This window comes from Piliocolobus tephrosceles, chromosome 2 (genome assembly GCF_002776525.5).
Source record: "Piliocolobus tephrosceles isolate RC106 chromosome 2, ASM277652v3, whole genome shotgun sequence".
In the NCBI taxonomy this organism is placed as follows: Eukaryota; Metazoa; Chordata; class Mammalia; order Primates; family Cercopithecidae; genus Piliocolobus; species Piliocolobus tephrosceles.
In genome coordinates, this window is record NC_045435.1 from 183,181,586 (window position 1) to 183,205,243 (window position 23,658).

Below are 23,658 nucleotides of genomic sequence, written 5' to 3' on the forward strand. Positions count from 1 at the left end.
TGAAAGACTATACCAAGTTTCCTTCCCCTCTCCCAGGGAAGCCTAGTAACCACACTTTACCCAACTGAGGGAGAAGAATGGAGGCTGCTTCTCTGAAGACATTTCTCACTGGGACTGTGGCTCAGGGAAATCCTTAAGAAAGGAGGAGCCACAAGCAATCAAAAAGATCATGGATGTTCACATACTGAATAATGAGACCCTCTTACCCCACTATCAGCCCTTGGAGCCAGTTTTATAGCCTACCTGCCCATCCCTCATAGACACAGAACAACGGAGGACTCCTTTTCTAGAAAAACGCATCTGCTCAAGATAAAAGAAAATACATATACTGAAAGGGGGTGGGGGCTTCTCCAATGAAATAGTCAACTCCGATAACCTCAGAGTAAACCCATCGGATGCTAATCCCCTCTGCCAGAGCTTGCAGGTGGCTTTTTAAGGTCTCATATTTGCACCTTAAATGTGACTGGACAGACTGCCAAGGGATTCTCAAATGTTTGATAAAATCCCCTAATGTAAAGGCAAAGAAGAAAAAAAATTAAAATAAAAAAGACTCTGAAGAAATAGAGATGATTACAGGATAAGAAAACCAAAAAAATATTTAAAAAGTAAAACTATTTTACCTCAGTAAAATAAGAGAAGGTATAATATTCGTTAGACAAGAATTAGACATCATCCTGTGGGATAACCCTAGGTGAGACAGCCACCTTTGGCTGGAATCAGATCTGTGGCAGAGTCTCAGCTACAAACATCCAATAGGCAATGTTCCCAAAAGCTTGGACAATGAGCACCTTAGTCCTCAAGGAAGTGATGTGAGTGGTGCACCAAAGCCTCCACTACAATCCACATCTTGCAAAACTCTAATCTACTTGCTTTGTATAAACAGTCTACATCTGGGGAAAGGTCTTCCAGGATTCTTTTCTAGCAGAAACATACAAGAGGAAGGTGAGTGGATAAACTAAGCCCCTACCACTGCATTTGGTCTTGGGACAGCAATTGTACACCCATAATCTCTTTTTTCCACCTCCAGTTCTTGATTCTCCTTATCCTAACACCTCTGCTGGTTTAGGTGGCTTAACCTATAAGGCTATCCAAACACTTATCCTGAGGACTGTGAGCCCTGGGTCGCCAGGTCCTTCTCAGTCTGTGGCTTCTTCCCTTGTCCATCTATTAAATATTATCAAACTTAGGGAAATGCCAAGAGATGCGCCAGTGAATCACTTGGGTGCTAAACATATTCTTCCCACACCCATTGTTTAATAGTAGTCCAATTTCCCTCTGATGATCAGGAAGATAACTCTTTTTTGTTTAAACTTTTATTTTAGGCTCAAGGATCTATGTGCAGTTTGTCATATAGGTAAATTTGTGTCATGGGGGTTTGTTATACAGATTATTTCCTCACCCAGGTATTAAGCCCAGTATCCATGAGTTATTTTTCCTGATCTTCTCCCTCCTCCCACCCTCTGCCCTCTGGTAGGCCCCGCTGTGTGTTGTTCCCTTCTGTGTGTCCGTGTGTTCTCATCATTTAACTACCACTTACAAGTGAGAACATGTGGTATTTGGTTTTCGTTCCTGCATTAGTTTGCTAAGGACAACCGCCTCTAGATTCATCCATGTCCTTGCAAAGGGCATAATCTCATTCTTTTTTTATGGCAGCATAGAATTCCATGGTGTATATGTACCATATTTTCTTTATCCAGTGTATCATTGATGGGCATTTAGGTTGATTCCATATCTTTGCAATTGTGAATAGTGCTGTGATGAACACATGCGTGTATGTGTCTTTATAATAGAATGATTTATGGTCCTTTGGATATATACCGAGTAATGGGATCGCTGGGTCAAATAGTATTTCTGTCTTTCTGTCTTTGAGGAATCACTACACTGTCTTCTGCAATGGCTGGACTAATGAACACTCCCATCAACAGTGTAAAAGCATTCTTTTTCTCTGCAACCTTGCCAGCATCTGTTATTTTTTGACTTTTTAATAGCCATTCTGACTGGTGTGAGATGGTATATCATTGTGGTTTTGATTTGCATTCAGGAACATAACTCTTTTTCTTGTCTGCTGCACTCTTGGCAAAGGATCTCAGGAATGATCAGCCATAGCTGATCATAGCAAGGGACTTTTGCTGTGTTTATTGGTGGAACCATTCACCATCTAGGATCTCTTGACCTGCAGAGCCTTGAGTTGTGGCAATGGGAAGCACAGAAAACGGCAAGTGATTTAATGTGAAGCATTGTAAACAGTTACTCCTAAACCACCCGTTGATTTCCAGACCCATATATTCTACTTATTGTGACCACAGCATCATGTGATGGTAATTGATTCAGGTTGTATACCGCATTCTGGTGGATGGTGATTCATCTTTACAAAATAGCATCTCTAAATTGCACCACAGCTGCATCTTAAAGATCATTGATCTGCCATTAATCTATCAGGCTGGCAGCTTCTGAGAAATGCAGTATTTGGTAAAACCAGGAAATTCCATGGTCATATTGCCACTTCTGTAATTCTTTTGCTACAAATTTTGTCCCTTGGTCTACTGAGACATTATGTGCTATGTTGGTTTGCTAGGGCTATAAGAGAGAATCAGTTTCATGCCTATCGCTTAGCTTCTGGTGGTTTATTGGCAATCTTTAGAGTTCTTTGGCTTGTAGAAGCATCACCCTGATTCTTGCTTTTATCTTCAACTGGCAGTCTCCCTGTGTTAATGTCTGTGTTCAAAGTTCCTTTTTTTAATAAGGACACCAGTAATACCAGTAATATTGGATCAAGGGGCCACCTGACTCCAATATGACCTCATTTTAACTAATTACATCTTTAATGATCATAATTTCAAACAAGGTCACATTCTGAGGTACTAAGGTTTAGCTCTTCAACATACTTTTTTGGGGGGGAGAGGGGGCAAAATTTAGTACATTACATGAAGCATCCTGGGTTTGCAGATCAAATACTCCACAAGTCTTTGGAGATTTGTGCTTGCCAAAGCTCTGCATGCAAGAAATGCAAGCTATGTCTGGAGTGTGTGCTGAGTGCAGTCAAGATAAATCACTACCCTCTGCATGATGGAAGGCATATAATGTAACCAATTTGCCACCAAATAGCTGGCTTGATTCCTCAAGGCATGGTGCCACAGTGAGGGCTCATGTATTCTTGGTAGATTGGATAATCAGCAGTGAGATTATTCATATCAAACTTAGTGGAAACTCATATTGTTGGGTCCATGCACACCCTCCATTCTTACCTCCATGGCCACTCCATTCATGCACACATAGTGCAGTGCCAGTACTGGAGTGGCAGATGACACAGTCTGCCATCAGCAACTGGCATAGACATTCTGTCTACTTAATTGCCTGTGCCTCTTCCATGATGGGTGTTTTCTGGTGGGCATTAAAATAAAATACAGAGATCTTTACATTTTGTGCCCACTTTTAAAGATCTGTTTACATTCCTCTTCCCCAAACTTTATTATCTTTGATCTTCCCAGGTTTCTCCTTCCAGGCCTCTGAACAATCAGCTGGACCATTTGTTACTGCATATAAGTCTATACTTATGCCTACTGGTCCATTTAGCTTTTCAAATCGAGTGGGTGACCAGGTGCACCAATCAAAGCTCTGCCCATTGGGAGGATTTCTTCTCTCTACTACCTTTCAAGGCCACGCCTGATAGAGGGTGTAATGCAGCCACAGCCTGTTTTCAGCTTTCACCACATATTGAACTAAACCATTGGTTAACCATGATTGGCCTTTTCCCTCCTCTGTTGGCTGGTTAAAAGTGACAACCCCTCGACCTACATACCACCACAGCCACTCCATGGCCAGCTGTGAGCTGAGGGAGAGGTACTAATGCAACAGTGGTGGCTGACGTGGGGGCTGGGCCACCAGTTTATCTAGCTCGCTTGTGTTCTCTAGCCCTGACTTATCCTTCTCTAGCCTGGCTGCACTGCTTCCATATTTTGATGGATTTTTAGTGGTTTTAGGACTTAATGGGCCTTTTTGAACCTAGGCCATGATGAGCATTTCCGGCCCCATTATCTTTGCATGTCTCATGGTCACGAGTTCTAACTCAACCACAGCCACATAGATTGCAGGAGTTGTTTTGTTTGTTGGTTGGTTGTTTTTTTTTTTTTTTTGGGGGGGGGGGCTGCTCTTGCCTGATTAGCTTCCACAACTGCTCCATCTGACCCCAGGGCTCTACTCACTCCCTGGGCCCCATTACTCCATCAGGCCTGGACCCCCTCCCACCACACCCTCCTCACTCACGTAGTCTCCAGATAAAATATAGAATGCCCAATTAAATTTGAATGTCAGATGTATCTATACTAAAAGAAACTATTGTTTATCTGAAATTTAAATGTAACCAATATCCTGTAGTTTTTTTTTAAACTTTTTTTTTTTATTATTATACTTTAAGTTCTAGGGTACATGTGCACAACGTGCAGGTTTGTTACATATGTATACATGTGCCATGTTGGTGTCCTGCACCTATTAACTCGTCATTCACATTAGGTATATCTCCTAATGCTATCCCTCTCTCCTACCCCCTCCCCACAATAGGACCCAGTGTGTGATGCTCCCCTTCTGTGTCCAAGTGATCTCATTGTTCGATTCCCACCTATGAGTGAGAACATGCGGTATTTGGTTTTCTGTTCTTGTGATAGTTTGCTGAGAATGATGGTTTCCAGCTGCATCCATGTCCCTACAAAGGACATGAACTCATCCTTTTTTATGGCTGCATAGTATTCCATGGTGTATATGTGCCACATTTTCTTAATCCAGTCTGTCACTGATGGACATTTGGGTTGATGCCAAGTCTTTGCTATCGTGAATAGTGCCGCAATAAACATACGTGTGTATGTGTCTTTATAGCAGCATGATTTATAATCCTTTGGGTATATACCCAGTAATGGGATGGCTGGATCAAATGGTATTTCTAGTTCTAGATCCTTTGTTTTTGTTTTTGAGTGACATACAATCCTCTGATGCAGATGGCATGGTCTTGCTTCAGAGTACAAGTATTACAACCTGTATTTTGTTTTCCACTGGGATTGTCATAAACAACGCATGTTATCAGCTCCCACTACAGATAACTCCGTAGGGTCTGCCAAATAATATGGCCCATGGGGTGAAGATGCCTACCTTGCATTGTGGATCAGCTGCAGATCCCTTTCCATTTCTGGGTCCTGTTCAAAGCTGTCAGCTTTCTGTGTCGTTTGGGAACTGGGTCAGAGCAGTGTGGATTATCAGGGGTTGTGTTTCCTTTTAGTGGTGGGAGAGTCCAGATGCAATAATTTGACCTTTATTTTGGAAGTGTTTTCCTGGCACACTCCAAATTACTATGCCCCTACATGTTTTACTGATTTGGCAGGGAATCTTTATAGAGATTATCTCACACTCTTTGGAGTGAATGTGTCTTACCAAGGCTTCTGATGCAGTTGCCACTTTTGACTCATCAATGATTTCACTGATAGCGTAGACCAATGTGACAGTCTTCAGAATGTCCAGACGGATCAGGTTTTACAGACTGTATTATGACAGAGGGTGAGAAGGTTAACACGACCCTGGGACAAAAGTGTAAATGTATGCTATTATCCTCCCAAATGAATACAGTCTACTTCTGATCCTCCTTGTTAGGGATGAAAAAGAATGCACATGCCAGATCAGTGTCCATATACCATATATTTGAAGCTATGTTAATTTGTCCAACAAAAATATCACTTCTGGCACAGTAGTTGCAATTGGGATCTCCACTTGGTTGTTTGAGGTAGTCCAGTGTCGTACTCCAGGATCTGATTCATTTTTGTAGGGGCCAGACTGATGAATTAAATGAAAATTTGCTGGAGATTACCATCTCTGTATCTTTTAGGTCTTAAGGATGACACTAATTTCCCTTGAGGTATAATATTTTAGGGTTTTGTGTTGGATTTTTAAGGAGGGTTCTCAGATTTTCTCATTATAGCAGCTCTTAACCCACAGACTAAGGAATCAGCAAGGGGTTCTGCCATCGATCACATGTATCCTTTCCAGTGACAAATTCAGGAACTGGGGAAATGGCCACTAGGTGAGTCCATGGAACCAGTATACCCATGGTGAGTCTAACCTAAACTAGAACTCCTCTTATTACCTGGTTCCCACATGCTTCCTCTCTAACAGTGGGCTATTGTTTGCTTTAGATGCCTGGGGACCAATTCAGATCATGAATCCAAAAGTTCTCAAAATGTCTGGGTATTCTGCCTTCCCCAGCATCTAGTTAGCCAAATGCATGGTCATACATCTCTTTGGGCAAGGACTGGGAGTTCCTGCAGCATTCTTTCTCCTAGGTACCTGGCCTTTTCAGTCAGTGAGTTACAAGTCTGAAAATCAGCTCAGTTCTCTGTCAAGAAAAGGAGCCCTGATTTATGTGTGTGTGTGTGTGCACGCGTGTGTGCGTGCAGCTTTCAGTCTCCTGGCATTCATTTTTTCCTTTTAATTGTATAAATTAAGAAATATCCTTACTGAATGCCCATCTACTCGCCCATACATAGAAAATAGGAAATAGATAAAACTAGTGGATTTGTCCACAAGGCCCAATATCCAACAACAGGAGCACCAGAGAGATAGGAAACTGAGATAACAAAGGGAAGAAAATTATGAAAGGAATACTTTTAAAAACTTTCCTAGAACTGAAGGACGTGATTGCCTAATTTAAAGAGTTCACCAAGGGGCCACCTACACAGTGAATGGACAAAAATTTGTACCAAGTCACACCATTATGAAATTTCTGATGTAAGATATAAAGATATCCTAAAAGCCTTTGGAAATAAAACAAAATAAGAGACAGATAAACATAAAAACAAACAGAAACAGGTCACATATACAGGACCTGGAATTATAATGGGGTTGTACTTAACATCTCAATATCTGAGGCATTAATGCCTTTGTTTGTTTGGGTGTATCATTTTCTGGTTCTTTCACTGACTACCTCTTCTGTCTCACTTTCCCCCTGTCCGCTTGTTTTGGCCTCTGCCTTTCATGGTAGAGGATTTATTCAAATATCAAAGTATCCTTGACTCTCTGTCCAAGACCAAGTGTGAGACACTAAAAAGCTCCCAGAACACTCACTGTGCAGCTAGCCTAGAGAGAAAAACCCATCTAGATTGGGGCCATTTGATGGAAGGTTATGGGAGGATGTCCCCAAGGGAAACAACAAAAGGAAACAAGAGGTTATCTGGTGCATTTGAGTGTTTAAAGAGAAGTTTACATTTCTAACAGAGTTTGAGGGTGAGTTAAATGGAAACATGGAAAAGTAAGCAGAGAAACAAAAAATGAAAACCAAAGCAATTAACTTCAGGGATAAAACAAGAGCTTGTACTAGAAAATAAAAGCAATTAGAGTACTCTACACTGCTTAGCTATAAACGATATTCAAATAGTCGTAATATTAAGTATTATGACTGAATATTGGTTCAACAAAAAATGTGATTTAAAAGAATTTGAAGGTAAGAGAAGTGTGCCTGATTAGAACCTGAGGGTGAAAGAAAATTAAATGCTCATCTTGGTGGAGGAAATCGGTGATTAATATCAAAAAGCGAAAAATCAAGAAACAGAAACAAGGAGCTGAATATTAGAAGAAAAAACTAAAAGAGAGGAAAATGATTGCTTCTGAGGAGAGGAAATGGAAGCTGAGATGGGCCAGAAAGGACATATTTTTGCCATAAGCATTACAGAATGACTGTACTTTTCTTAAGCTATGCACACTTACGACTTTGATAAAAATTAAAATAAAATGTCTCTTTAAGAAAATAATGACTGATTAGATTTCCTAGATCTCTTCCTGTCACATTCTCCCCCTCTCTCACTCTGTTTTTTGTTTGTTTGTTTGCTCATTTAAAAAAAAAAAAACAGGCCGGGCGCGGTGGCTCAAGCCTGTAATCCCAGCACTTTGGGAGGCCGAGACGGGCGGGTCACGAGGTCAGGAGATCGAGACCATTCTGGCTAACCCGGTGAAACCCCGTCTCTACTAAAAAATACAAAAAACTAGCCAGGCGAGGTGGCGGGCGCCTGTAGTCCCAGCTACTCGGGAGGCTGAGGCAGGAGAATGGCGTGAACCCAAAAGGCGGAGCTTGCAGTGAGCTGAGATCCGGCCACTGCACTCCACTTTGGGTGACAGAGCGAGACTCCTTCTCAAAAAACAAAACAAAACAAAACAAAACAAAGATAGGGTCTTGTGATGTTGTCCAGGCTGGCCTCGAACTCCTGGGCCCAAGCAATCCTCCCACCTCAACACCTAGAACAGCTGGGAGTACAGGTGCAGCCCCCACTTCTGGCTACATTCTCCCTATTTATTTTCTTTATTCTGATATTCCTCTCTCCCCTTTTTCATTTCTTTGTATTTTTTTGAGATGGAGTCTCACTCTGTCACCTAGGCTGCAGAGCAGTGGCACGATCTTGGCTCACTGCAACCTCCACCTCTCGGGTTCAAGCGATTCTCCTGCCTCAGCCTCCCAAGTAGCTGGGACTACTGGTGTGTGCCACCACACCTGGCTAATTTTTTTGTACTTTTAGTAGAGATGGGGTTTGCCATGTTGATCAGGCTGGTCTTGAACCCTTTTTTCTTTTTATATCACCTAGTCTTCTCTTTTCTTCTTTACCCTAACTCCTCTTCTAACCACAATTTAAATATAATCATGGCCGTGCGCAGTAAGAAACGCCAGTAATTCCAGTACTTTGGGAGGCTGGGGAGGGTGGATCGCTTGAGCTCAGGAGTTTGAGATCAATCTGGGCAACAGAGTGAAACCCCGTTTCTACTAAACATACAAAAATTATCTAAGTGTGGTGGCATGTGCCTATAATCCCCTTTAGTCAGGAGAGTGATTTGAGCCCGGAGGCAGAGGTTGTAATAAGCTGAGATCGTGCCATTGCACTCCAGACTGGGCGCAACTGTCTCAATAAATAAATAAATAAAATCGCAATTGTAGAAATGCAGATGGTACAGGTGTTTTTACTTTGCAAAGGATAAGACAGCTGAAGACTAACATGATTTATTAAAGACCCAAGTTCATTCGCTGGAGGTAAATACCAAGGGAAGGGCAGTGGGCTGTGGTGTAGGCAATGAAGGGGGCATTCACTATAGAGAATTTTAAATTCATGATAAAACTAATAAAAGTTGTCTATTTTAAAATCACCATTATATCCCACCAATTCCGAACAATGTCAGTGATGAATTACTTCCCCCAAATAACATTTTATTGATCTAAATTATAAATAATTGCTGTGATCACTATTGAGTTTTAATAATACGTATGTAAGTATTGCTCCGACCAGTGGAAAAATCCCCAGCCTCAAGATTTGATTACTTCAAGAAGTTCCACGCGTGGCCAGGAGTGAGAAGACAAATCCTTCCCTAGCCCTAGCCAGGTATCCATCTCTCTTGACTCTTTTCTCTTGTTGGGGATGTGACCTTGGAGAGAATTGTGTCCCAGAGGCTCGAGACTTATAAACAAGTGTGGAACCTGTTTGGACTTGGCTTCAGCTTTCTTCCTTCTCAGAGACACAAACGCCCACAACGTTTTGGGGAAACTTTTCTTTAAACTGAAGCAGAGGGTCCCTAAGGTCTCTGTTGTGTATGGGAGGGAGGTGTTTAAAAACACCCTCTCGGTGTGTCAGATATACACATCATGGATTGGCTGACCTCATTTCATATATTCAGGATATTCACATCCAAACATTTGGGGAGTTTGTCTCTGTGGCACCTTGTGTAACCACTCAAAGCCCAATAAATATCATGTGATTTATCAGGCATTTGTTGGGCTTAATCTTCAGCACCCCCTCCTCCACCCCCCATCCAACTGCATAGTACAGGAGGGATGAGGGCCCAGGCTGTGGTTGGCAGCCTGGGAAGCATCACTCCCTCCCCATGCTGGGGAATTAATTTGGCTCCTAAAATAATGGATGGGGACAGCGCTAGAAGGAAAAAAGGTACCAAGAGAAATTTAGCAGCACCTGACCAAGCCATGCATATTAGCAGTCAGGCCTGGCAGCCAATTTGGCATCAGAAACAGAAAAATGTTTATTTCATAAACACTGTAGACACTGAGCTGATTCTCAGGCACACAGAGATCTGATTTAGGAAGGCTCAGCAATAACTGCTGTTAACAAAATCAGTCATCCCTTGAAACGGAAAAGGCTTTTTCCATGTGTTGATCATTAATTGTTGCCAAAGGCCAAAAGGGGCTTTCAGGAATGCTCAATGTGATCTCTGGCCTTTCCCGAACCTCCTTTCATATTCTCTGCCCCATCTACACACCACATCTCCGCCCTCAGTGAATTCAGGCACTTTCAGTTTAGAGGATAATGCCCTCTGAGCAACCTCAGGCCAAAAGGGCAGAGAGAGAGAAGCCTCTGGAGGTTCGGAAGGACAGATTCATCAGACGTCAGGGCCGGAAGCGATTTTACACCCCTTCTGCAGGAGTGAAAGGAGTAGCTGTTTGACCCCTGCTGCCTCAGCGCAGGCCAAAAGGCACAGCTGATTTCCACTTAAGGATGTCAAAGAGGTGAGCACTCAGGGGTGATGCCTTAGGCTCTGGGCTGAACTAAAAGCTGGGTATGTAGAACCAGGAAGTTTTCAGGTTTGTAATGCGAAGTAGAGAGTGGTTAGGAGGAGGGAGAGGCTGAGGAGTGGGAATAAATGGGGAAAAACAATGTATTCTGGCTCCTGAGAACTTCCAAAGAATCTTTGAGTTACTGAAGGCCTGCAGTGTTCAAACGTGACTTGACCACCTTTTTTGCGGGGGGCCATGGCAGGAAGCAGTATCGGCAGTCACTAATTCTCAGCTCCAGAGAGTTAAGAGGCCCTTTTCCCTGGAGACCCCGGGATGGTGGAGAAGAGGGGACCCAGGTGGCTTAGTGGCTCAAACACCTCAGAGTGGGCTCTTAGAGACCCTCTAATCCTAATGCATCTTTTAAAAGATAAGAAAACCAAATCCTTGGAGTCAGAAGTGAGTTTCCTGTTAAAGTAGAATCTTCAAAAAGGTAAAAGTGTGCCTCATACAAATAGTGAACATGTGTCAAAGGTTTTCTTGAACTCATTAGTTAGTGGGGAAACAATAAGATTGAAAACCACCCCGAAGGACATTTCAGAAGCTAGGTCTATATAAGCAATTTAATAGCTTGGTGGGTAATAAGCTATATAAAGACTGGTTTACATTTAACAGGATCATAAACTGTACACTTTGGGGCTATTTGTTCCATTGGGCAGAGACTATTTATATCTCTACTGAACAAAATTTATAAGTGAGGCTTTCCTTTACAGTGAAGTAAAATAATCCAGTAAATAGAAAGTTAAGTCCAGCACTGAAAGATCACCCAATAATCCCTTTGGCCTATATCTAAATTTCAGATGATTTTTTAAAACTTGTTCACTGTCTCATTGAAAAATCATAGCAGATATATAATGATAAAGTCTCATTATGCTGAACCCAATATTTTTGTCCTTGCAACACAATCCAGAAAGACCAAGATGTCCAAGAATTACATTTAGAGAAGAAGCAGATCTGCTACTCCCTGCTAGCCCAGCCCGCAACTGTCCCTAAAGTGCTGCTTATGGAAACACTGACCCCAACGTCCCACATTCTTCAAACCCGAGGCAAGGTCTCCATACTTTCCTTCTTTCTTTCAGCATCCCACAGGACCCCTTGGCCACCCTACTGTTACAGACAGTTAGGCATGAGAGCGGCACGAGAGGGCTCTTCCCCCGCCCCCTAGAAATGTCAGGTGACGGTTTGGCAGTTAGTGCATTGCGGCTCTGAAAGTGATAAGCTGACAGCCAGTGCCAGGCAAGGCCATTTCCTGGCGATCCACACCTGTTAACATCAAAATGTGAATTGAACGTAGGCCCCAGGGAGAAGCAGCTTTTTGGGCGTGCATGTTAAGAGACGAAATGGTAAAATACGACATTCTGGGGGCACATGCCACTGGAAAAAGGGAAAAAAGCCTCACAAACTCGTAAACTCTCTAAACGCACTGTGCATGCTCAATTCCCAAGGGCAAGGAGGGCACCATGTATGCAGAAAGCCCACCCTAAGAGAAGAATCGTGGGAAAGAGGCGAGCTTATCAAGTCCTAGAACCTTGGTTAAAGCTGGCTTCCTTTTTTTCTCTCTTTAACCTTCAGGCGCCCGCTTGGATCTCTTCCAAGGGTTCTTTCCTTTCTTTACCCTTCTAAAGTGTTTTTAATAAACTTCCATTCCTTCTCTGGAACTTGCGTGGATCTCTTTTTCTGCTTTATGCCCCTTAGTCAAATTCTTTCTTTTGAGGGGGCAAGGACTGAAGCTGCTATGGACTCTGACAGATACACTGCCGGTAACTCGGGGTAACTTGGGGTAACTCAGATCTCTTCCGCCGCTAACACTACCACCACCATGCACTCTCTTGGTTCTCACACTCAGCTGTCTCTGAGCTCTAGGGCGCTGTGACTTCCTTTTCACCTCTCTGAGTTCTTCCTACAGGTTCTTAGTTGGAACTCTCACTGGAAGTGTTCAAGTGAGGCTAGGTGACACTTTGGCTGAGTACTGAGCAAGAAGACTTAAATACTGAAAGTGCTTGGTTGGCATAGATGTCATTTAAAGTCCTGCCAGTGCTTAAATTCAAGGATTCTGTAAGAATTTATTCCCCTAAATGGGAATGATAACCTGCACATGCAGCCTAGAAAGACTCAGGTGGGTTTGCAAAGCTGGCATTGTTGTTCTTTTTTTTTGGTTTTAGGAAAAGTCTAATTTCCTGGTTCCTCATCAGAGTGAATACTAATGTCCTTTCTTCTGGGAGGGCTCTGAGGATGAGATGCGAAGGCCTGAGGCAAGTGACACTGAGCTGCTTACCACTATGACAAGGCATCTGCACAAACACCCATCCTTTTGTTCTTGCCAGCTCTGTGTGGGTGGCAGAGGTTGGAATAATTTCATTACCAGAGTCTATCAGCCTTGACAGTGTCTCTCTAAGATTGCCTTTTTCACGATCATTTTGTTTGTTTGCCTGAAATGGAATCCAGGTAGATAAGGAATGGGGTAGTGCAGGGGTAGCTATTAACCTTTCAAAAGATAACATGATGGGAATGAATCATCTACCCCCACACCCTGATTCCCAGGTTTGTTTTTGCTTTCTTTTTTATCCTCTAAATAATAAGAGAACATTTCAAAGGAGAATGAGTTCCTTAGGGCTAGTAAAGTTGAGGACCATCATAATATAAAGTTGAGACCACAAATCTGGGATAGAAATAGGAATCTTCCAAAAATGCTGGGCCAAGATTTCGATTTTGCTCTTTTACTCACAGTACAGTAAGGCCAAAGGAATATGAGACATCAGCATTTTACAGATTGAGAAATGAAGGCCCAAGGAGGCAGTGTAACTTGCCCAAGCTCCCACAGCCTGTGTTGAGGCGTGTGTGTGTGTGTGTGTGTGTGTGTGTGTGTGTGTGTGTGTGGTTTAGAGGGGATGGGGCAGAAGGAACAGAGCTCTAAGATGGGGAAGCTAGTACCCTTTTTACTAAACTGCCCAAGGAGTGAGTGAGGGGTATTCTCTGAGGCTTGAGCTATAAAGCAAAGATACCAGAGATAGGAGGGAGTAACTTCAGCTCAGTTTTCCCTCTTCTCAAATTAAGCCTTTTCGTCATCAGTCCCAAGTTTCTGCTCTCAAGGCTTCCAGGACTCACTGTCGTCTCCTGTTAACGCCACTCCCCAACAGTTTCCCCATATGCTGTCTCCTCATTTCTCCCAGAAATAATAATAAAATAGTAATGTTTATCAACCATTCAGTAAATGTCAAGCTCTTTGCACTCCACTTCTAGTAACTCAATTAACCTTCATAGCAACACTAAGGCCAATGCAGTTAATTTCATTTGATAAATGGAGATGTTGAGGCTCAGTGAGATTGAGTATCTTGCCTAAGACCCCAAAGTTGGTGACCATAGAGCTGGAAACCTCACTCCCAAACCTCCTCTTAGGTACTGTGAAGGAGAGATAAAGTTTTTTCAGACAAACAGATGCTGAGAGAATGTAGGGCTACCAAGCCAGCTCTATAAGAAATATTAAAAGAAGTTCTAAATCTTGAAATAAGACATTAAACTACACCAAAATCAAACCTCCTTAAAGCATAAATCTCACAGGGCCTATAGAACAATAACACAATGAAAAAAAAAACCAAGGTATTCAGGCAACAACTAGCAGGATGAACAGAATATTACCTCATGTCTCAATACTAACGTTGAATGTAAATGGCCTAAATGATCCATTTAACAGATATAAAATGGCAGATAAAAATCGACCAACCAAGTATCTGCTGTCTTCAAGAGGCTCATCTAACACATAGGACTCATATAAGCATAAGGTAAAGGAGTGGACAAAGATATTCCATACAAATGGCAACCAAAAGTGAGCAGGACTGGCTATTCTCATATCAGACAAAACAGACTTTCAAGCAACAACAGTTAAAGAAGACAAAGAGGAACATTATGTAATGATAAAAGGATTAGCCCAACAGGAAAATACCACAATCCTAAATGCATATGCACCTAACACTGGAGTTCCCAAATTTATTAAAAAATTACTACTAGACCTAAGAAATGAGATAGACAACAACACAATAATAGTGGGGGACTTCAATACTCTGTTGACAGCACTAGACAGGTCATGAAGACAGAAAGTCAACAAAAAAACAATGAACTTAAACTATACCCTGTAGCCAATGAACTTAACAGATATTTACAGAACATTCTGCCCTACAACTGCAGAATATACATTCTTATCATCAGCACGCGAAACATTCTCCAAGACAGACCATATGTTAGGCCACAAAACAAGTTTCAGTAAATTTAAGAAAATCAAAATCATACCAAGTACCCTCTCTCACCACAGTGGAATAAAATTGGAAACTAACTCCAAAAGGATCCCTCAAAACTACACAAATACATGGAAATTAAATAATCCACTCCAGAATGATCTTTGGGTCAACAATAAAATCAAGATGGAAATTAAAAAATTCTTCGAACTGAACACAATCTATCAAACCTATAGTGACACAACCTGTGAAATCCTCTGGGATACAGCAAAAGCAGTGCTAAGAAGAAAGTTCATAGCATTAAATGCCTACATCAAACATATGAAAAAGCACAAATAGACAACCTAATGTCACAGCTCAAGGGACTAGAGAAACAAGAACAAACTGAACTCTAACCCAGAAGAAAAGAAATAACAAAGATCAGAGCAGAACTAAATGAAATTGAAAGAAAATATACAAAAGATAAATGAAGCAAAAAGCTGATTCTTAGAAAAAATAAAGAAAATGGATACACTATTAGTGAGATTAACCATGAAAAGAAGAGAGGAGATTCAAATAAGCTCAACTGGAAACAAAATGAGAGACAGTAGTAGGCTGGCACAAAAGTTATGGCAAAAACTGCAATTACTTTTGCACCAACCTAATACAACCAATACTATAGAAATATAAAAGGTCATTTAAGGCTACTATGAACTCCTTTATGTGCACAAACTAGAAAACCTAGAGAAGATGTATAAATTCCTGGAAATAGACAACCCTACTAGATTAAACCAGGAAGAAATAGAAGCTCTGAACACACTAATAACAAGCAGCGAGATTGAAACAGTAATAAAAAAAATTGTCAGTAAGAAAAAGTCCAGGACCAAATGTATTCACAGTTGAATTCTAGCAGACATTCAAAGAAGAATTGGTACCAACCATATTGACACTATTCCAAAAGATAGAGAAAGAGGGAATCCTCCCTAAATCATTCAATGAAGCCAGTATCACCCTAATACCAAAACCAGGAAAGAACATAACAAGAAAAGAAAACTAACCACCAATATTGCTGATGAACACAGATGCAAAAATCCTCAACAAAATACTAGCTAACCGAATCCAACAGTATATCAAAAAGATAATCTACCATGATCAAATGGGTTTCATACCAGGGAAACAGGGATGGCTTAATATAAGCAAGTCAATATATGTGATACACCACATAACAAAATTAAAAACAAAAATCACATGATCATCTCAATAGATGCAGAAAAAGCATTTGACAAAATCCAGCATCCCTGTATAAGACCCTCAGCAAAACTGGCATAGAAGAGACAAACTTAAGGTAATACAAGCCATCTGTGACAAACTCACAGCTAACATTATACTGAACAGAAATAAATTGAAAGCATTCCCCCTGAGAAGTAGAACAAGACAAGGATGACCACTTTCACCACTTCAATTCAACATAGTACTGGAAGTCCTGGCCAGAGCAATCAGACAAGAGAAAGAAATAAAGGGTATCCAAGTCGATAAAAGAGGAAGTCAAACTGTCACTTTTCACCAATGATATGATTGTATACCTAGAAAGCCCTAAAGATTCCTCTAAAAAGCTTCTAGTTCTGATAAATGAATTCAGTAATATTTCAGCATAAAAAGTCAATGTACACAAATCAGTAGCACTGCTGTAAACCAACAGCGACCAAGCTGAGAATAAAATCAAGAACTTAACCCTCTTTACGATAGCTGCAAAACAAACAAACACACTTGGCAATATACCTAACCAAGGAGGTGAAAGACCTCTACAAGGAAAATTACAAAATGCTGTGAAAAAAATCATAGATGTCACAAATGGAAACACATTCTATGCTCATGGATGGGTAGAATCAGTATTATGAAAATAACCATACTGCCAAAAGCAGTCTATTAATTCAATGCAATTTCCATCAAAATACCATCATCATTCTTCACAGAAATAGAAAAAATGAGCCTAAAATTCATATGGAACCAAAAAAGACCCTGCATGGCCAAAGCAAGACTAAACAAAAAGAACAAATCTGGAGGCATCACATTACCTGACTTCAAACCATGCTGTAACTCTATAGTCACCAAAACAGCATGGTACTGGTATAAAAATAGGTGAATAGATCAATGGAACAGAATAGAGAACGCAGAAATAAAGCCAAACATACAGACAACTGATCCTCAACAAAGCAAACAAAAACATAAAGTGTGGAAAAGACATCCTATTTAACAAATGGTGCTGGGATCATTGGCAAGCCACACGTAGAAGAATGAAACTGGATCCTCAACTCTCATTGTATACAAAAATTAACTCAAGATGGATCAATGACTTAAATCTAATACCTGAAACCATAAAGCTTCTAGAAGATAACATCAGAAAAACTCTTCTAGACATTGGCTTAGGCAAAGAGTTCATGACCAAGAACCCAAAAGCAAATGCAACAGAAACAAAGAAAAATACATGGGACCTAAACTAGAAAGCTTCTGCACAGCTAAAGAAATAATCAGCTGAGTAAACAGACAACCCAGAGTAGGAGAAAATATTCACAAACTATGCATCTGATAAAGGACTAATATCCAGAATCTACAAGGAACTCATACAAATCAAGAAAAAACCAAATAACCCCATCAAAAAGTGCGCAAAGGACATGAATAGACAATTTTCAATAGAAGTTATATAAACGGCTAACAAACATATGAAACAATACTCCACATCATTAATTATCAAGGAACTGCAAATCAAAACGACAAAATGATACCAGCTTACTCCTGCAAGAGTGACCATAATTTAAAAAATCAAAACATAGTAGATGATGGTATGCATGTGGTGAAAAAGAAATAGTTTTACAATGCTGGTGGGAATGTAAACTAGTACAAACACTATGGAAAACAGTATGGTATGGAGATTTCTTAAAGAATGAAAAGTATATCTACCATTTGATCCAGCAATCCCACTAGTGGGTATCTACCCAGAGGAAAAGAAGTCATTATATAAAAAACACACTTGCACACACATGTTTATAGCAGCACAATTTGCAATGGCAAAAATATGGAACCAGCCTCAATGCCCATCAACCAACTAGTGGACAAAGAAAATGTGGTATATATATATATATACCATGGAATACTACTCAGCCATAAAAAGGAATGAAATAATGGTAATCGCAGCAACCTGGATGGAATTGGTTACCATTATTCTAAGTGAAGTAACTCAGAAGTGGAAAACCAGACATCATGTGTTCTCATTTACAAGTTGCAGCTAAACTATGAGGAGGCAAAGGCATGAGAATGATATAATGGACTTTGGAGCCTTGAGGGGAAAGGTGGGAGAGGGGTGAGGGATAAAAGACTGCACACTGGGTACAGTGTACAATGCTTGGGTGATGGGTGCACCAAAATCTCAGAAATCACCGCTATGCAACTTATCCACGTAAACAAAAAAGCACCTGCTCCCCAATAACTATTGAATTTTTTTTTTTTTAAATAAAGTTCATTAGTGAGAGAATCTCAGTGCTCATTTAAAAAGTCCTCTGTAAGCATGGCTCCTCAGTGTCATCCCTTCCTACGTGCCTGGTCATAGAGGACTGCTTGATGGTGGGGTTCAGGGGGAGGGCCCCTCTTCCATTCTTAGGCTGTGCAGGAGAAACACCACAGTTGTCACTTACAGAGAAGTTCCCAAAAGTTTTGGGAGGGGTGAAGGGCAACGGTAACCTCTTGACTTTGTTAGATATTTAGAGTTGGGAAATATCTGAAAGGAATAACTGAAAGGAAGCTTAGAAGTCATAGAGACACACTTTCTTTTTCATCTGAGGAAACTAGAGCAGACAGAGGAAGGAACTTCTTCAAATCTCTACTCTTTGAGAATATTAAGGTGACCTTTAATAAGTATCACTGAATGGATGGGAAAGTCTGGAAAACTTGGCCTATCATTTCCTTAAACACAACTCCTTCTTTATTTTTCAGTCTCTTTATCACTAAAAAGTAGGACAATTTGATGGTAACTAAAAAATGTTTCTAAATAAGTGGCCATTTTAAAAACAGCACTAACACATTTACATAGCTCTGCAGTTAAAGGAAACCCTCGTTTTTATAGCCTGATCTTCTTTTAAATTGTATTCTGGAGGTAGAGATCATTGTTTCTATTGTAGAAAGATATAAACCAATCTCAGCCCTTTTTCAAGGTGGCACTGAAGACTCAAGTTGGGAATTCTTATCTCTTTTTGCCTATTCCCACACGCTCTCCATTTTGTTCACATGAGATTGAGAAACATCAGTTTTGAAGATGCATTCAATGCCTGCAATGTTTCCAAACCCCAACTTCCCTTCACAATGGTAGAGCTTTTCATTGGCCCAGCTTGAATTCTAGGCTTTGGATTTAGACCCCACTCCTTGTTTGGTTGCAATGGCGTCTCTTTAATTAGATGGGTCAGAAAATACTACCGTACATCTTCAAATATTAATAACTTCATTTGTTTCCAAAACTCAGAGAGGGTATCATAAAAATTAACGTGTGTGCTGGTGAAAATCAATTGCCTTCTGTTTTCTGGAATCATTGTGTAGGAAATTATGGGGAATTGTGTGGACTTTTATTTTTTTGCCTCTGGGGCAATATATTTTTAACTAAAGGGTATGACTTGATTATATTTGTGATGCACAAAATGAAGATCTGGTGAAAATCAAGCCCTTTGTTTATAGAAGGATGAAGTTTGGTGAGATATAATACCAAGAATGAAAACCCAAGGAAATTATATCAATCAAGTATCTCCCCTGACTTTGTCTTGAGTATCTGAAATTTTCTTCTGTTCTTGTATTTTTGCAATTGAAGCTAGGCTAAAGCAGGTTGTCAATGAACTAGGTACACAGAACCAGACTTGAAGAAAAAGACAGATTTATAGTGGGTGTCACAATCCAGTTAGTGGAAGAGGTTGCTGATTTGTAAGTCATAATTCTTATTGTACTATATTACCTACCTTCTCCACTTACTCTTAAAAAAACCCAAAAAACAAAAAACTAACGTGGGGGTAAAATTTAGCAATATATTCATTTGTTCTTGTATTTTCAAAATTAAGGTATTTTTATTATGTTTAGTTAAGACTTAGATCTTTTTTACTCTGACCCTACCTTCATGTAACATTCAGTAGTGTCATGTGGCATAAAATAGGCTGAAGGCACTTTTGGGGTCCAGTCATGAGGCAGTTGAAATGGGAATACACTTAAGTCTGGATTTGGTAGAATAGATTTTACATATTTCACATATCTGAACATGAATAAGATTCAAAATTTTATGCAGAAAGTTGGGAACATTTCAATACATCATTTTATTTTATTATTATTATTTGAGATGGAGTTTTGCTGTTATTGCCCAGGCTGGAGTGCAGTGGCACCATCTCAGCTCACTGCAAACTCTGCCTCCCGGGTTCAAGCAATTCTCCTACCTCAGCCTTCTGAGCAGCTGGAATTACAGGCATGTGCAAAAATGACTGGCTAATTTTGTATTTTTAGTACAGATGGGGTTTCTTCATGTTGGTCAGGCTGGTCTCGAACTCCCGACCTCAGGTGATCCACCCATCTTGGCCTCCCAATCCATGTTGGTCAGGCTGATCTCAAACTCCTGACCTCAGCCACCAATCTTGGCCTCCCAAAGTGCTGGGATTACAGGCGTGAGCCACCCCACCCGGCCTCAATACACCATTTTAACTAGAAAGACATATTGGAACATCTAATTAAATCAAGTGAGGATTTACTGACTCTTGATTTGGACATACACAAAGGATGCCTTGTTTTGTCCCTTCAAAATTTTTGAAGAATTGAAGGAAAAATCAGATAAAAATTAGTGGATATTTATTGCACTGTAGATCAAAAAGTATCTGAGACAAAGCTCAATCAATTTAGAAGTTTATTTTGCCAAGGTTAAGGACAATGCCTGGGAGAAAAAACACAGACTCATAGAAACAGTCTGTGGTCTGTGTGTTACAAGGAGGTGTGAGGTCCTCAGTTCCTAGTCTTCTTGGAGGAAAGAATTTGGCCAAGAGACCAGTTAGTAAAGAAAGCAAAAGATTTATTAATGGGAGAGAAATAATACACTCCAAGAGTGTTGTGGGAGGTCAGGGACCCAGAATGGAGGGACAGGCTGAAGCCAGGGCAGAAGAACATAAATTGTGAAGATTTCATGGATGTTTATCACTTCCCCAATCAATACTCTTATAATTTCCTATGCTTGTCTTTAATCTCTTAATCCCATCATCTTTGTAAGCTGAGGATGAATGTTGCCTCAGGACCCTGTGATGATTGTGTTAACTGCACAAATTGTTTGTAGAGCATGTATGTTTGAACAATATGAAATCTGGGCACCTTAAGAACAGGATAACAGAGATTTTCAGGGAACAAGGGTGATAATCTTAAAGTCTAGCTGCCTGTGGGGCCGGGAAGAACAGAGCCATATTTCTCTTATTACCGAAAATGGGCAAGAGAAATATCACTGAATTCTTTCCCCAGTAAGGAATATTAATAATTAAGAGCCCTGAGAAAAGAATGCATTCCTGGGGGGGCCTCTAAAATGGCCGCTCTGAGGGTGTCTATCTTATGCAGTTGCAGATAAGGGATGAAACACGCCCTGGCCTCCTGCAATGCCTGCAGGCTTGCTAGGATTAGGAAATTCCAGCCTGGTGAATTCTAGTCAGACCGGTTCTCTGCTCTTGAACCCTGTTAAGGTGTTTATCAATGACAATGCGTGCACAACAGGACATGGAAGTTCATTGGTGATTCTAGTTTCCCCCTGCCCTTGTGATCTTGCCCTGACCTTCTGCCGTCTAATCTTTGGTTGTCCTTGAAGCATGTGATCTCTGTGACCCACACCCTATTTGTACACTCCCTCCCCTCTGAAAATTGCTAATGAAAACTTGCTGGTTTTGTGGCTCAGGGGGCATCACAGAACCTGCCGATTTGTGATGTCTCCCCTGGACACCCAGCTTAAAATTTCTCTGTTTTGTACTCTTTCCCTTTATTTCTCAGACAGGCCGACACTTAGGGAAATAGAAAAGAACCTCCATTGAATTATCAGGGGTGGGTTCCCCTGATATCTTGGAGGAAAGAATTTGGCCAAGAGACCAATTAGTAAAGTAAGCAAAATATTTATTAATGGGAGAGAAATAATACACTCCAAGAAAGAAGTGGGCTAAGCTGGCTGGGAGCAGTTCTGAGAGTTCTGCCTTGCGGTTTTTGTTATGCTGGACTATTTCTTTAAGTTCTAGCTTTTGTCTTAAGTCTCCACCTTTGTCCCCATATAGTTCCCTCCCAGGCTTGTGGGATTCTCCCTTACTGTCAACTGATGTTCATGTGCAGGCCTGGGATCAATACAACTCCTACCTAATGGTGGTGTTGCTCATTACCGCCACCCCAAGAAGGTCGTATAGTGATTAAATCTGTACTTACTGTACCTGTGTACCTCTTAGGACTTTCCCCCTTGCCCTTCTTCCCTTCTTACCAACATGTAGCTAGCTATGTTCTCACAGCTTAACCACAGAAAAAGTGATTACAGGGGTCCTGGGGAGTTCCTTTCTGCACAGAATCTCCCCTCCTCTCTGCTCATATTTAGCATGCATGTTTTGGGTGGTCTCTGGGGCATGAGATTTTGCAGAGCTTTTCCCCCCTGGCGATTCCTCTTCTGCTCATGTCTAATTATCTGCCTACACTAACATGTGCCTTCCTTCAAAGATGATTTTGAGGGCTTCAAATTTAAAGGGGAAAAGCGGGCTGGAGGGGAAAGAGGGAGTATACTGAATCTACATATTGCAAGGAAACAGGAGCAGGTAGGAGAGTAGTCAATTATGTATTTGTATCCTGAGTAATTGGCACTGCATATAAGATAAGGTGAACATACAGTAGCTACCTGTGGAGGTATTTGGCCTTTTATCTGGAGCTCTCTGCTTAGGAACAAAAGGAAAGGTAGCTTCTTGCATGTCTCAGCTTTCAGCTTGTTTTTTTTTCTTTTGGCATCGTTAATTGGGGTCCCAAGTTTTAATTTTCCTTTCACAGCATCATTGTTTTTTCAATTTTTTGTACATTTGAAAATTTTTGTAATAAAAATTAGAAACTGTTTTACAATGAATGAAACATGAAACAATCATGATCAAGATGAGCAAATAAATTGATAGAAGTTTTCTGATATTGAGAAGCAAATTGTAACAAAAACAAAAATTACCAAACAAAGTAATTCATTAACAGGAAAAGATAACTTTCACATGGCAATAAAGACAGGCTCTTGGGTGGCTTGATACTCCAATTAATGAGTCAAGTGAATCATATAACAAGTCGCAAAATTTTAAGATATTCTGTAGATTTGACTTGGAATGCTAATGGCAATGAAGAGAATATAAAACCAATCATTTGTCACTAGAACAAGGGTATTTTTGACAAACTTACTTTTTTAAAATGCTAACAAACTTGTTACTCATTAATTCAAAGAGTATTCAAGGTAAGTCACTACACAAAGAAACCTGAAGACATACTCTTTACATACGAAAGAAAATAAAGCTTTCCCCTAATTGGACAATAATCCTAACATTTTCATGACATTATTAATAAAGAGTTATAAAGCTGAAAGGAATTTATCTGTGTTGCAGATGAGTGATGACTACCTGAGCTGATAAGGCAGGGGTAAGAGAATTTACCAAGACAGTCGTAGGTAGAGAAAGGCAGATTCACTAGAGAAAGTAGGAAAATATGTTGCAAGGAGGCAAAGGACAGCCAGCGAGACAGGAGCTGATTGCAAGGAAACAAAGGCTTGCTGGAGATTTTACATGAGGATAGTTCTTGGGCTGATTGATAATACCAAGGTAGCGGGGAGCTTAA